The 15,425-nt window shown below is 41.0% G+C and overlaps 1 protein-coding gene across 1 annotated transcript in view; it reads left to right on the top strand.

Annotated features, from left to right (window-relative positions):
* Nucleotides 1-2,662: 2,662 nt before the first annotated feature.
* Nucleotides 2,663-15,425, top strand: part of Ccser1 (coiled-coil serine rich protein 1) — a 389,496-nt gene continuing 376,733 nt past the window's right edge. Inside the window, 1 exon segment of the mRNA XM_042701889.1 lies at nucleotides 2,663-3,010. The gene's annotated coding sequence lies outside the window, so the exon portion shown is untranslated.

The following is a 15,425-nucleotide window of genomic DNA, read 5'->3' as shown; positions in this document are numbered from 1 at the left end:
ATTTGAGAGTGTGAAAATTACAATCAGCCATGGTTACCAAAAATGCCCTTGAAATATCTGGACTAATTCATGATTTTTGAAGTATGAATTATAGAATCATAATTATCATTATTAATGACAATTAAATAGAGAAACAAGCACCAAAACTTGCCCTTCAAGACTAAAACCAATAATTTAAATATGTATTGGCAGTTTTTAATAAACTACATACATATTTTCTACGTGAAAATGTTCAGAAATAACTTTTATATAAGATTTTCCTTTGCAATTAACATATTTTTTTCTTACTATCACTATGGAGAAAAGTTTCTTAACTTTTCCTTCTCTAAGTCCAACTACATTAAGACCTTTTAAAATCCTTACATACTCCTAAAAAATTAACATTTTAAACCCTTTTCTGCATAATCAAAGGAAGGGGGAGCTAGAAGGAAAATGTCAAAGGATTGTAGATCATCTTATTCCATAATTATTCACAGTTCCAAGGAAACATTTGACTGACCTATGAATTTTGAATAGGAAGCCATATGGACAGCAGCAAAAGGCAGAGTTCTAGCTACATCACTTAACTTTGGCATGATCTTGGGTTAACTAGTTACCTCCCAAGTTCTTATCTGTAGAACTGAGAGAACAACAATAAATGGTTCATAGAGAACATATTAAATGCCTACTATTTCCTTTGTTAGTAAATATCCATTTAGCATGCTTAATCTAAGAAGTTACAGTATTCCATATTTACTTACATTTTTCTACTGGGCACTTGATATTCACTTTCCAATATCACTCTGTGTGTGTGTGTGTGTGTGTGTGTGTGTGTGTGTTGCTTCAATTTTTGCATACTTCCATTATGATGCTAGGTCTTGATCATATGCTTACAACAGTCTTAATGAGCTCTAAACTTATTGAAGCAGATGCAGAAGATTCACAGGTGTTCACAGTGTACAAAGAGTCAACTGTAATGGTGGCATGATTGACTTTTAAAGATGCAACAATGGTCATAAACCACGGAAGAAGATGAAACAAATAAAACATCAGACTTACCTCTCTGGCTTCCTAAATGTTCCCTTCCATCAATAAAAATTGTTGCCCTCTGACAGTAGACTTGTTCCCATGCCATGAAACACACCATAAACATTGACTTTACAAAGCACACTTTGCTTTTACCCCACGATTGCCACATTTCAGAAGTCAGATAGCAGAGAACTGGAGGTGTGGCTCAAATGATAGGGTACCAGCCATAAGCAAGTAAGCCCAGCAAGGCTCTGAGTTCAAATTATCACACTGAAAAAAAAAATCTATCTGTGGTCAGATTGTGGCCAATTATACTACATAGAGCTCATATGTACTTGTTCACACACACACACACACACACACACACACACACACACACACACACACTCCAAAGAAGTTTAGCTTGATTCCTGGGAGCCATTTCCCAATAGGCAATACATCAGATGACAAAGATCCTTGTAATCTTGGAAGAAAGCTAATAAAGAGCCTAAGTGATGTTTGTCAGATATACAAACATCTCTAAATATAGTGACACATTATCTACCTGGAAATGGTACTACATTCTACCAGAATATCACTGGCATGTGCACACGCATGCACGTACAAACACACACACACACACACACACACACACACAGAGTTAAATGCACAGGTTCAGCTTCTTTCCCACTAAAGACATAACAGTATAGGAGAAGAGATAAAGAAAGGGACTGATAGGAAAGCCTTCAGAACCTATGAAACCTGACCCTAAATGAGGCCAGGCAAGGGGAGGGGCGATCAAGGGAAAATAAGTTAGGTAAGCCAGAGCACCACGCAGCTGAAGGGGGTCATCAGTCAAAGGATGCCAAATGGGCAGTGGGTTCTGGGCATAAAGCCTGCGGTGGAGGACCTGGTGTGTAGAAACCCAAGTCCCAATTTCAGTAACAGTTCTGACGCTTCCATTCCAGGCCAGGATGCGAATGGAAAGGGTGTCAAGGAAACCAGCACACCAACAAGCAACAACACCCACAATAAAACTAGAAAGAGCCTCAGAGGGAGGCTCTCCTTTAGGGGAGGGAGGGAAAGATCTAAGAGAGAGAGGAAGGACACCAGGCGTTTCCAGCTTGCCCCCTGACCCGCCAGCTTCTCTCCACACTCCTACTTGCCTTTCATCCTGACCTACCTAGACTACTTGAACTTGAGGGACAGTGGACCAGGATGCCCTGGAGGAAGCCAAGTCAGCACAGTCAAGTTTAGCTTCCCCTAAAATGAAAAGTCAGCGGCAGGCCAGCTTGCAGGAGAGTATGGGGAGCCAGTTAAGAGATGAGTGGACGCACTTGGGTGGCTGGCACTACCCCCTGCCCCCTGCCCCTGGCCCTGGCCCCTGCCCCCTGCCCCTGGCCCCTGCCCCTGGCCCCTGCCCCTGCCCCTGCCCCCTGCCCCTGCCCCCTGCCCCTGGCCCCTGCCGGGGGAGGGGTGGAGTGGGGGAGGGGAAACTCTCTCTTTCAGGTCTGCAGAAGGCCGCGAAGGTCGCGTGGCCGCGCTGCGCGGCTGGCAGCCCCAGAGCACGGCCTGCCGGGGAGGTGGCTCGGGCCCTGCACACGCGCTCACACCCGGCGCACTCGCGCACACTTGGAAGCGCCTCCCCACGGCCCTCCCCTGCCCTCCTCTGCCTCCGCTCCCCTCTCCCTCCCCGCAAATAGTCGCCGATCGACCGACTGCCAATCCGCCTCTCTCTCTCTCTCTCTCTCTCTCTCTCTCTCTCTCTCTCTCTCTCGCAACAACATGACAGACTGGAAAGCCGCGGTTCAGGCACAGCGGCTGTGCTGGCGCGGGCAGCAGGCGCTGGAGGATTATTATTAAATCACGCCGCTCGACTCCGGCCACTGGGAGTGGACCGAAGGGACCCGACAGCCCAGAAGGGGCGGGGGACGGACAAGGAGGGGGGTCCGGAAGGACACCCAGAAGACGCAGATCCATGAGTGCCGGGGAGGAGCCCTAACCAGCGGCGCCAGCCCTCCAGGTAGTACCGGCCCCCGCGCCGCCCCCTCCGCCCGCCCTGCGCCCCGCGGGTCGCGCGTCCAGTCGCAGCCGCCGCGCCCGGGCCGGCCTCGGGACGGACGCGGGGATGACCGCCCCGCAGGTGACCGCGCCGTGCCCGGGCCGCTCCCTGAGCAGCTCCCACCCAGGCCCCGGGCTCTGGCCGTGGGCTCCGACGCGGCGATCCGGCCTGGTGGACCCGTGGAAGCGACGCGTACGGGGCTCCCGGGTCCCTGGCTGGAGCCCCCCATCCCCCGGCCCGGGTTCCCGGGGGCTCCCGGGCGCTGCGGGGCGCGCAGGGTCACCCAGCCAAGAGTTGGCACCGGCTCTGGGCCGCTCCCCTCCCTGGTGGCTCGCTGCCGGCAGGTTAGGGGCTGCGGGGCAGCTCCGGAGCGGCGCACGCCGGCTGCCGGTGGCAGGGCGGGGACGGCGACGCGAGGGGGGAAGGGAGGAGGGGGCGGGGAGCCCGGGGCTCCCGGCGGAGCCGCAGTGCCCACGCGGGGACCGCCTCTGCCTCCGCCGGCGGGTCCTGGGGCTCTGAGCTTCCTGCTTTGGAGGCAGGAGCAGCCCAGCGAACTGGAGAGTGGACCGATTGCTTTGTGGTGGCGCATCCAGGGCTCCAGTGTGTGTGTGTGTGTGTGTGTGTGTGTGTGTGTGTGTGTGTGTGTGTGTGTGTGTGTGTGTGCAGAGTGTGTGTGTGTGTGCAGTGTGTGTGTGTGTGTGCAGTGTGTGTGTGTGTGTGTGTGTGTGTGCGCGCGCGCGCGCGCGCTCGCGCGGTGACCCCCGGACTCCTGCACGCCTGGGTCACCTGAGCAGAAAGTCAACCCTGATCAGGAACTGCAGGTGGTTTCCAAGCTACCCCCTGACCTTTTGGCTTGTGTCCCAGGGAGGGGTGCGGGGGGGGGGGGGTGGATGGGAGGAAAATTCTTCCCCTGGGTGGCATCCAGGCTTAAGAGGTGATGGAGGGATTTGTGAATGGCGCTCTCTCGCGCTCGTGGAGGCTGAGCCTTGCTGATGTAAACCCGGAGGTATCCAGAGTGAGGGAAAGGCTATTTATGGCAAAAAGAAAAAAGAGAAAAAGAGTTGTGAAATTTCTCAGGGTTTACTTCCGACTATACGGAGCTTCTCCTTCTCTCTTCTCTCTCAGAATGAGAACTGATTAGGCTTCTTTCTTTATCCCTGGGGTGGAACCTCCCGGATGAAATGAAGGAGGGCTGAAGATCTCAGGGAGCAAAAAGAAAGTGCAGTCCTTACAGTCCCTAGATCTCTGGCCTGGTCATGTGTTAATGCTCCTGTGTCATCAGCTGCAATGATCTCGTCCAGGCCTTGAGCAAGGCCCCACCAGGCAGGAAATACCTGCCTGGGCTCAACAGCTTGCATTTCTGTCATCTTCACAGCTGAATAATTTCCCAGTGAAATGTTAACACATCCTCGGTCTTCCCCTCCTTCTACAGGCTATTAAAGTAATCTACACACAGTTTACACAGAGTTGATTTTTATTAGAAGCCTTGGGAGGACCGTGAAGCAGACAGGGAAGTGAGTTTGTGGCTATTATTACTGTTTCTTGAAAGAAAAACAAAACACCAAACAGCTAGTAATTAAGGGAAGCCCAGGACACCTTTTTATCCAGGCTATACTGTAATTCGTTTATTTTGGTTTCTCTTTCTATTCATTTTGCCACCGGGACACACCACAAGGACATAACACGAGGTTTAGAGATGACTTGAAAATTGTATTAGTCCTCAAAAGTAGCAATCTACCCTCTTATAGAACTCCTGACTGTTTCTGATGAGAGGGCAGTACCCTTGACAGAATGTCCACACATGGAAACTGCATACCCAAACCACCACCCCTTCAGTAACTTCATAAAGAAAGAGAAATAGTCTGTTGTTAGAGTGTTTGTCTTCATGTGAGTTAATTAAGAATTGATTACAATCATTTTGATTTTTTTTAAGTACAGCTTGCTTTCCCTCCTCCGTGAAGTTGTCTTTCCTCTACATTCCAGTTCAGCTGAAAGACAAAGTAGAGCAAAGGACTTGATAGTTTGATTTGGCTAGACTCATAATAAAGTGCCTTTCCCACACCTAAGCATGTGCCATTCTACATATCAGGTTAGGCATCAGGTGGTAAGTACCACTCTAGTGGTACAAGGTGGAGACCTTACCTTAACTTTGCCAGGCCTTTAGAACATAGGGATTATTGGGACTTAGCTAAACATGAACGTGATCATCTGTGTTGCTGTGACCATTGAAAGTCATGTTTATGAATACCTTGTTTTATGATGGTCAAAATAAGTAAATTCCTTATTTTAAAGTTATTTATACCATTGAAAGTTAATCTATATCAAACTCATTATATTTTTACAGTGCTATTAATTTGAATTGCTTTTGCATTTTATTACTCTTGGCTATATTCAAAGTAAAAGGCCTATTATGTTCACCTGGAAGGTGTGTGTGGGGTGGGGTGGGGAGGTACATGTGCAAGGGGAGTTCCTTACTCCTGTCCATTAGGAACTATTGGCCAATCAGAAGGAATCTGACTCTTACTCTGAAATACAGAGTTAACAGCCCATGACAATAAAAGATTCCATGTCTAATGAGGACTCCAGGAGCCTAGCACATGACAATAACATTTCACACTGGATTTTGTCTGAAAAGACTTCAGAGGGTAGTTAAGACTTGGTCTTGATCTTTAAGGATAAGGAGGATTAGTAGATTTTGTTTGAGAAGAAATATAAAGTCTAAGATGAAAGACTCCTGAAAATGAAAATAAGAAATAAGGAAAGATAAGTTTGTTTCCAAGTTGTGTTAGACACTGTCTTAGACATTGTTATGTAAAGTGCTGTGTCTGTTTCTGATGCACACCATTCTGTAAATTCTATTCCTGTACATTGTTAATATTTTTGCACCTGGGAAGACAAACTTAAATAGTCTTTTTTTTTTGGTCAGTCGTGGGCTTGAACTCTAGGCTTGGGCACTGTCCCTCAGCTCTTCAGCTCAAGGCGAGTGCTCTACCACTTGAGCTACAGCTCCACTTCCAGTTTTCTAGTGGTTTATTGGAGATAAGAGTCTCACGGACTTTCCTGCTTGGGCTGGCTTTGAACCGAGATCCTCAGATCTCAGCCTCCTGAGTAGCTAGGATTATAGGTATGAGCCACTGGTGCCCGGCTTTATATAGTCTTTTAATAAAATATACAACTAGTTGCGTTGTACTATGATTCTACCTCAGCAATACAATTGACTGGATCATTTCAGAGGTACAATATATTGCATTTTGGAGGAAATGTACTTTAAATGTTTAAGTATATCTGAATAACATTGAAGTGCTGAGATAGGAGTAATTGATAAACTTGTACATGTGTACCCTGTCTATAAAGGAGTATGTTAAGTTGTTCATGACCCAAACTTCTTTAGTCTTATTCTAAATAAGAGTGATTATGTCTAAGACAACAGTTTTAATGAGCATTCATTGAGTGTTTAACATTATATTATCACATAAATATACAGCCAATTAAAGAATCTATTTTCTATATTAGTTTTGTTTTAAAGTGGTTAGTTTTTTCAGAGAGATTCAATCTCATTAAAGTTATTATATGCACCCACATAATATAGTTCACTCATCCTTAATTACTTGCTATGAATATAGAATTATGATACTAGATATATCTGGAAGTTTTTATATTTGTAGCAATAGTTTTAAAGATCTTTTAGCTATCTATCTCTAATAAATAATTAATAATTAGAGCATGTTCTGACTCTGTTCTGAATGTACTTTTTCTTTTTGTGTGTATATATATAATATGTATCTATTTCATTGTTTTCAGGCAAATGAAACATGGCTGAAATGTATTTCTTTGTTTTAGTAAAACAAAACAATAACAACAAAAAATCATCAGAACAGAACTTTGAATCTATCTATTCAACATGACAGCCCAGAAGGATGTTTTAGTGACAGCAAAGAAACTGTACAAACATTAAATATAACTTTCAATTGCCAAATGGAATTACTTTCAGATTAGTTGAATTAAAAGATTTTCCTGTGTATTTCCTTGACAGTACATAGATAAGGTTTATGACAGAAGTGAAAGCCTATTAAATCACCAATTTCATATTCATGTAAGAATTGAATGATTTCCAACATGGGCTACAAACCAGCCTGTACAAATCAGCCTATCTGTTAATTGGTTGCTTGTGAGTTTCTTTTTCGACTTGATGTCACAGGTGTATCATGTTGATAATATAATCGCACGTACTATATGAACGACAGCTTCAGCATGATTTCCCTATTGGGTAGTGACAGAATCAGCTTGCTTTATGTTGAGGACATAGGTTTCTATCAGCAATGTTATTTTCACCATGCGAGAATGTCAGTTCACAATAAAACATAAAGTCTGGGGTTGGAGAAGCAGTGGGGAAAGATGGAGAACTGTGAGGAGCCATTGTAACAGAAGAAAGATGTTCCACTGTGATGTTTGAGCTAAGTAGCAAAATGTGAAGCTGGCTATCTTGAACTGCAGTTGATAGAGTACCGTTCTCAGCATTCAAAGTTGAAACCGTCAAAATGGCATTTTAGCTGATTTCCTATCAAATTTTTTTAAAAAAGAGATAAGAAGTGAAGTCTTTGCTAAGTTCTTCAGGACATTAAAAACTGCTAAAAGAGCCAGGCACCAATGGTGCACGTCTGTAATGCTAGCTACTCACGAGACTGAGATCTGAGGATCATGGTTTAAAGGCAAGAAACTCTTTGAGACTCTTATCTCCAATAAACTACTCAAAAAAGCCAGAAGTGGCTCTGTAGCTCAAGTGGTAGTATACTCTCCTTGAGCAAAAAGAAGCTCAGGGACAGTGTTCAGGCCCAGAGTTTAAGCACCAGGACCAGCAAATAATAATATTAATAATAATAATAGTTAAAAATTACTTCTGTGGTTATTGACAGAGAAGTTGATTGGCTCGATTCCCTGACCTTCTACCTAGATGAACTTAAAGCATAGTCTTTGAATTATATTATTTACACTGTATGCACAAATTTTTAAATTTTAATTAAATTGATGAAAAGTTTAGGATTCCTTAGTGGAGTGCCCTGTTGCTAAGTAACTTGCAAAAACTCTTTCCTAAATAAACAGTCATGGCCAATTTCTAACCTAGTGCACTGATGCTCAAAAAACGTGTTGTCTGAGCAGGCACTGCACGGCAATTCTTGTTACATTAGTAAAATGCCAGGTCTGGAACCCTCAGAGTCAGTTAATGAGAAACTCTGGTATGGGGTCCTCTGAATTCTTATGTGTTCCACAGTTAGACACACACAGACTTTGAGTATTTTCGACTAAAATTTAAATTTGTTTCTGAGAACATAACAGCCTGGTAATGACCCCAGCCTACATCTTATTGGTAGTCATTCAGAAAGCAAATATTAGGCAGTGTGCAAAGGTCAACAATTTTCTGTTTAATATTATTTATTCTTATGTGCTATTTTTGGTTTGGGTGTGTAGTAGTCATCTTGCTCCTGATAAGATGACTGTCATCTTGCTCTTAACAGGAGCAAGATGACAGTCATCTTATCTGTACAACACATTGTAGTAGGAAGGCCAGGGCCTAGACCTTTCTATTCTAATATGTTTTTAGCTCAGTGATTGCTTCAGTATAAGTATAGTACTTTCCTTGATTTCCAAGTGCATGTCTCCTAAGAAGTCTTCACATTCTTTCTTATAACTGAAATTTGTGCTCATATAATACTTCACCCTGTGTCTTTTTAAATTAGTCAATCTGCCCAGCTCTCCTTGCATTGGAATAAGGCCTATTCTCTAAGACTGGGACTCTTGCCTCTGAAACGGGTGCATTTCCTGAGCCCTGTTGTCTGCCAACAGACTCCTGAAACCACATCAGTTTCCTGGATCTGTAAACATTGCCAGCTGTGAGAGGTGTGCAATTCATTTCAAGCTCATCCTTGGACTTTGTGATGACAAGTACTTATGGCCTATAGCCATTCCCCCAGAATCTCAGACTGGCTGGATTTCTTGGAACAATTTACATCTGAGTCTCTACGGTGCTTTCTAGACTATAGGCACTATCGTTTATAACAATCACCAGACCGGTTTATTTTGCTACATGTATCCTTTCCTTACTGTGTCCTAATAGTGTGCTACTCACTCATCATCATTAATTACAACATTTTATAAATGTTACGTACTCTATTCCACACCTCCTGTGGTATGATCTTAAGGTTACTGGTAACTTATGGTGGTTGTCAAACCACTTTGCCCACAGTAAATTAAATGAAATTTATTCTGCACCTTATGTAATGTCTGGATAAAATATGTGAATACAAATATATGTGCAATGTGTGTAGGAATGTTTTAGGGCTGGCTTGTTTATCTTTTTCTAGTCACTTGTTAATGTCAAGTGAACTTGCCTCTTCTACTTTCTCCTTCATAACATTTTAAAATATGATTTGTTTAGAATATGTAGAATGCATAAATAATTATGCTCCAGAGATTTGTTGCCTTCCTCACGTTCCTTACTCACTAACAAAAGTTGGCATGTTCGAATGTCCCAGAAAGTTGTATTAAGCCAGATTTTCTATGGTAATTCGACCTTCCAAGAATCCCAGTGCTCTTCTTCTCCTATTAATACAAGCCTGTCATATTTATGCACCTACTCTCTGACATGAACTCTTTTATAAATAGTTAAATATAGAAATTTTGCTAATGAGTCTTTATTATTGTTGTTATTGTTGGTGGTGGTGGTAGTGATGTGTGTGTGTGTTTTACTTATTTTGGCATAGTGGAAAACAGTATAATACACACTGATATGAAGTTTACTTTTGCTCGTATTATAGATTCACAAACTTCCAGAGTAGTCCGTCTGAATCTATAGAGTGTGTCAAGTGTGTGTTCCTTCCTAATATACAAGACTTTCATCGATACTGTTGACAAACATGAAGGAGAAGGAAAATATGTCTTCTAGGAATGTCATATAAGCAGGTTAGAGAAAGAGTGTTAAATCAGACCCAAAGCCAACCTTAGAAGTATGGCCAGCCATGAGTTATTTCAGGTAATGTTTCAATATACTGGATACATTACAAAACCAATGAGTTTGAGATTATCAAATCTTCAAAGGAATGTTACTTACTAGAGAAATTCCTGGGGACAATGTATGCCAAAAAGTAACATATTTATATACAAATATTAAAGTAATACTTTAATACTAAGACAATCTTTTAATGGCTTTCTTAAAAAGTTAGAACACACTTGCTACAAGATGAATCTTACACAGACTTACAAACTGGATCACTAAAGAAAACAACAAATGTGAACACAAATTTCAGCAATATTCACAAATTTCAGCAATATTAAGACAGACTATTGACTTTGGTAGTCTTTATAGTGTGTTCCAAGATGTTCTAATATGATGGGGTTAGCGAGATAAGTTCATCCACAGCAGTCCAGTTTCTGGAAGGTTGGAGGGCCCTGACAATATGAAGTCCAACCCCTCTTAACAGTTCTAATGGAGGAAAGACCCCCAAACTCTAGCTATCCAGTGAAGACAGAGAAACTTGCCTTTCAAGAGATTTCAGAAGAGCCCCAGGTCCCAGGCTCAGAGATCCAATGCAGGAAAAGACCAATGAGAAGTTGTAAAGGCAAGAGCCATCATTTGAATATAGGATAGATGGTAAAATTGAACTTAGAGCGATGCTTCAACCTCCCCCCCGCCCCCTCCACCACCTTCTGATCTGATAGACCTATCTTTTCAGTTATCTTTCTTGCCAGGGAGCTATGCAGGGTACTGGTACCCTGCTGGCTGATTTTGTGAACAGGACAAAATGTGTTGTTTTTGTCAATTCCAGAAGCTGCTGCTGTGAACGCTTCATTTGTCCTTGTGAGGATCATCCTGGTGGGTCCTTCAACACTCACTTCAAATGCAAATTCAGCCAAGCTTGTCTTAATCCTTGGTGGAAGTCTAACTTGAGTTTCTGTAATAGTTTGTGTGATTGCTTTTAAATCTCCACTTACAAGGATTATAACTCTCTGCTTGCTTTAGCTTCACGCTCTGTGAGGGGAATGGTTTTTGGTTTTATACTTTTTCTCTAGTCGTTGGTACAAAAGAGACACCTGAGTATTTGTAATGAGGACTGAAAGAATCAGGTTTGACTGGTTGTCTCTTGGTCATCTTAAGTGAACTATTTTCAGTTCAAGACACTATCCTGTATTATAGCTAGGCTTGTTTTGAATTTAAAAAAAATCTTCTGAATTGAGAATTTAGTAATCTAGAATGACTAAAAATCTGGAAGGAAATGAAAGACATGGAACAGCTATGACATCAGTACTCAGGCATTCCAGATTGCGGGGGGGTCTCAGGAACCAAAAGCGGCAGCTCAAGATTTGTGGCAAAAGCAGGTCACGGGGGAGAGCTAGTATTGTCACTTCCTCCTCCCAGAATCTCTCTGCAGTCACTATCTGAAGGCGGCTGGAATGTGGCATTTCCTGCTCACTTCCCATACGAGAGTTCCATTATAAAATGTCCACATATCTGAAACTGCATAAACCTTGCAGAATGCTTTCATGTACCCAATATTACCAGGCCCCGTGTACATGTGAGTCAAATGAACAGATGTGTTTACTGTCCTTCTGGAACTATTCAGTTCCTGGTTGTAGAACCTGTTTGGGTAGAATGGAAGTTGTTGAATGCTTTCCACAGTAATGATCGGTTTTCCTGACACACTGAGTCTTGTTTCTAGAACTCCAGTCCCCGACAGGCATCATTGCCCTGAAGGTCCAATGTGACAATAGGAATCTTTGCTGCTATTGAAAAACTTTGATGAATTCTATGACACTGACATGATGCGGTATTGACCTACTGATCACTTTTGCATAATGGTGCTAAATGATGTGAATCTATGCATCCTTCTTAATAGTTACAGTTTCTTGTTGGGTCAGAAGTTGATTGAATTTCAAGTGCCTGAACGATAGATGGCCTTTATGTGGCACATATTTCCACTTGATCTTCCTTTCATGGTTTTGAAGTAGATCCTGAAGGTCATATGTCACTACTTCTTTCATCTATTATGAAGAGAGATGTTTAAGTTATGAAACAGAAAAAGAGAAGCTGCATTTCTTAGTCATTTCTTGTTTAGGAACCACTTCTATAACTCTGAGGACTAATGTGAATTCAAGAAATAAATTGGGAACCAGGTGTGTGATGCATACTCATAATCCCAGCTATTTGAGAAGTAGAGATAGGGGGATTGAAGTTAATTTATTATCATAGTGTCTATCTTGTATAACTTGTTTCTGATAATTCTGAAGGTCTTTAGTCTATTATTTGGAAAGGATAATTGTCTGTACTCTCCAGAGAAATAGAAATAATAGGATCTATATGTGTCAAAGATTTGTTTTAAGGAATTGGCTTACGTGACTAAAATCTGTAGGACTGACGGACAGGTCGAAATTTCATGGTATATTCTTAAGGCAGATCTTTTGTTCTTCAGGAAACCACAGTTTTTGTTCTTGAGGCCTTCAACTGATTAGAAGTGGCCCACTTATATTATTGACAGTAATGGCTCTACTTAAGGTCAAATGATTACAAATAATAAATATGTCTACAGAATAACTTCACAGAAATATCTAGGGTAGTGTTTGATTAGCCAAGTTGAAACACAAAATTAACCATTACAGCGAGTGAGTGGCAATAGTTTAAGATGATCTAATTTACACACTAGGTTTGTGTGTGCATAGCTTCTTTTCTTTACAGATGTTGAAGCATTGTTTAGTTATTGGCATATTTTGAGAGCATTATCATTTATTTATTTATCACTCATTAGGGCTATAGATAAGAATCTCACAGACCTTTCTGCCAGGGCTGGTTTGAAACTGGGATGGGTAAATCTTAGAATACCTAAGGAGCTAGAATTACAGGTGCAAACCATCAGTGCTGGGTTTGATTGTCAAGTTTTATTGATAGCCTTGCTCTTCATATACCACAGGGAAGAAAATATTTTTGTTTACTGGCTCTAACTGTGTTTTCTCTAATGTGACTTACATATTATAAAGCTACATTTGGTTTGTTTCCTTATTCATTGAAATTGGATTTGTCTGCCTGGTATCAGAGGCTCTTTATAAGCTCATCACACTTTGTTAATCCAAGCATACATCTCCCACGTTGTTAAGGTCATGCCACTTAGAGTGCCCTCTTATGCACAGCGTATGCATTTAATCCTTTCTGTTTATGCAAATCTCAGCTGTCATTACAGGCCTAGTGCCATGACACCTTCCATGACGACTTCAACCCGCCTGGAGAGTTTCCTTCATGGCAATCTGAATTGTGAGCAATACCTAGTTGGCATCAGACAATTAAGTGCAGTCTGTTCCACTAAAATATGTTTTCCTGTAAGGTGAATTTGCTCCTACATGATGGGTAAATGGGGGACGTATGCAAGGAAAATGTGGAAGTTAGTTCCTGTGTGATTCCCACCCCCCCCCCCCCACATGACATATGGGTAACTGACTAGATAGATTGCCTTAAGTGAAAACACCTGCCTAGTTTCTGTTTTGTGAATTAAAAGGCCCTAATGTTTTCATTTTTCTCAGCTGTATACTTTTTATGTAGTCTAGCAGTTAAGCTGGCATAATGTAATATTCTAAAATCCAATAGAAGAAATGAGCTCCTCCAAGTGAATTAATACTAAGATTTTTTTTTGTAGAATCCTATGAAAATCCATGGTGAACAATCCACTAGTAAACCATCCATATAATTTAATTTCAAAAACTGTGCTGCTCCACTAACTGGCAGATATAAAGGAAAATGAAAAAAAATTAATGAATAAATTTCTGTTGCTTTATAATGACATTTGAAATGTTGATTTGATTCTTTTGTGTGTGTGTGTTTTTTTTCTTTTTACTTTTTTTTTTCCTTTTTGGTCTTAGGGCTTGACCTCAGGACCTGGTAGCTGTCCCTGAGCTTTTCTGCTCAAGCCTAGTGCTCTACCACTTTGAGCCACAGCTCCACTTCCAGTTTTCTGGTGGTTAATTGGAGATAAGAATCTCATAGCCTTTCCTTCTCTGAGCTGACTTTGAACCACAGTCCTCAGATCTCAGCCTCCTGAGTAGCTAGGATTACAGGCATGAGCCACCAGCGTCTGGCTGTCCACGTCCTTTGTTACCTTGTACCTTTAAAGTATTCTCAAATAGATTTCAGTTAAAACTCTCAAAGAAACAGAATCCTTTTCCAATTAAAAAAATAAAATGCATCATTTTTTATGCATAGGATAACTAAGCAAATGTGGAATGCCTCAGAATCAAAATAACTCTTAAAATTAATGAGTTCCATTAGGCAAATAGGAAGATAAAAGAAACAATTGTAGGCTGGTTTGACATGACCTGTGTTTTGTGTCAAATGTTATTCACTTTAGAGTAAAATTCTGGTGCTGCCTTTCTGATATATGTTTTGCACGTGTACTTGTATCCATATAATTCGCAGACCTGATCTGACTCACCCTACTTAACATTTCAATAGCTATGGAGCCAGAAGTGACTTTGTGGTTTAGGTTCATAATCAGTTTACTTTAGAAGATGATTGTATTGTGGGGTAAAATGATCATTATATAGTCGTTGCTTTAAAGTTCATGTTATCTACTTTCCATTGTTTTGATTTATGAATAACTTTCTATCTGTGACATGACTTATAATCAAAATGATATAGTACTGTTTTACACTTATTTGATTTTTATGGAAACTTATAATTATCTAGAGCTCAGCATCTTGTTTAATACATGTAATAGAAGCAAAATTAAAACAAGTGATAAAAATTAAAAATAGGAACAGGCTTTTGTATTGTGCTGACCTAATAAACACTGTCATAGGACACACTTTTTTTCTGTAGAATTGAGGAATGAAGAAAGAACTGATAGATGTATTGTAATAACCTGTGACCTATTGTTACAAAGTATAATAATTGGCATTTGTTGAAAGCTACTATTGAGTAGCTTACTTAATACTACTATTAAGTACTTATGAAGCAACACTCCTATCTCTCCAAGACTTAAAAAGAAAACAATCTTTTAATGGAAAAGGGGGAAGATATCCAGCTGAAGTAGGAAATAAGAACAGAAATAATTCTGTTATTCTTACTGTAAGATTATACAATCTCCTTATTTTCTAACATTCTTGTATTTCTAATCATTTGAAAAGTAGTGCCAAATTTGTTTAGCACATATATAGCTTTTTAATCTATATCTCTAGTGCAAAAATAGAAGATAGAAGGAATATTTTTGAATATCTGAAATATCTTTAAAAGAAAAGAATACTTAACTTTTTCATGTTTAAATTAGAAAAATGTAAAGGGTGTGATCTTCAGAGCATCATTTTTCCTCTTTAAAATCAGTACATATTTCCTCTGAATAAGCCA

Source organism: Dipodomys spectabilis, unplaced genomic scaffold (assembly GCF_019054845.1).
Source record: "Dipodomys spectabilis isolate Male_0828 unplaced genomic scaffold, ASM1905484v1 ptg000297l, whole genome shotgun sequence".
NCBI lineage: Eukaryota > Metazoa > Chordata > Mammalia > Rodentia > Heteromyidae > Dipodomys > Dipodomys spectabilis.
Note: the sequence above shows the minus strand (reverse complement) of the source record. Positions and strands in the feature narration are given on the sequence as shown.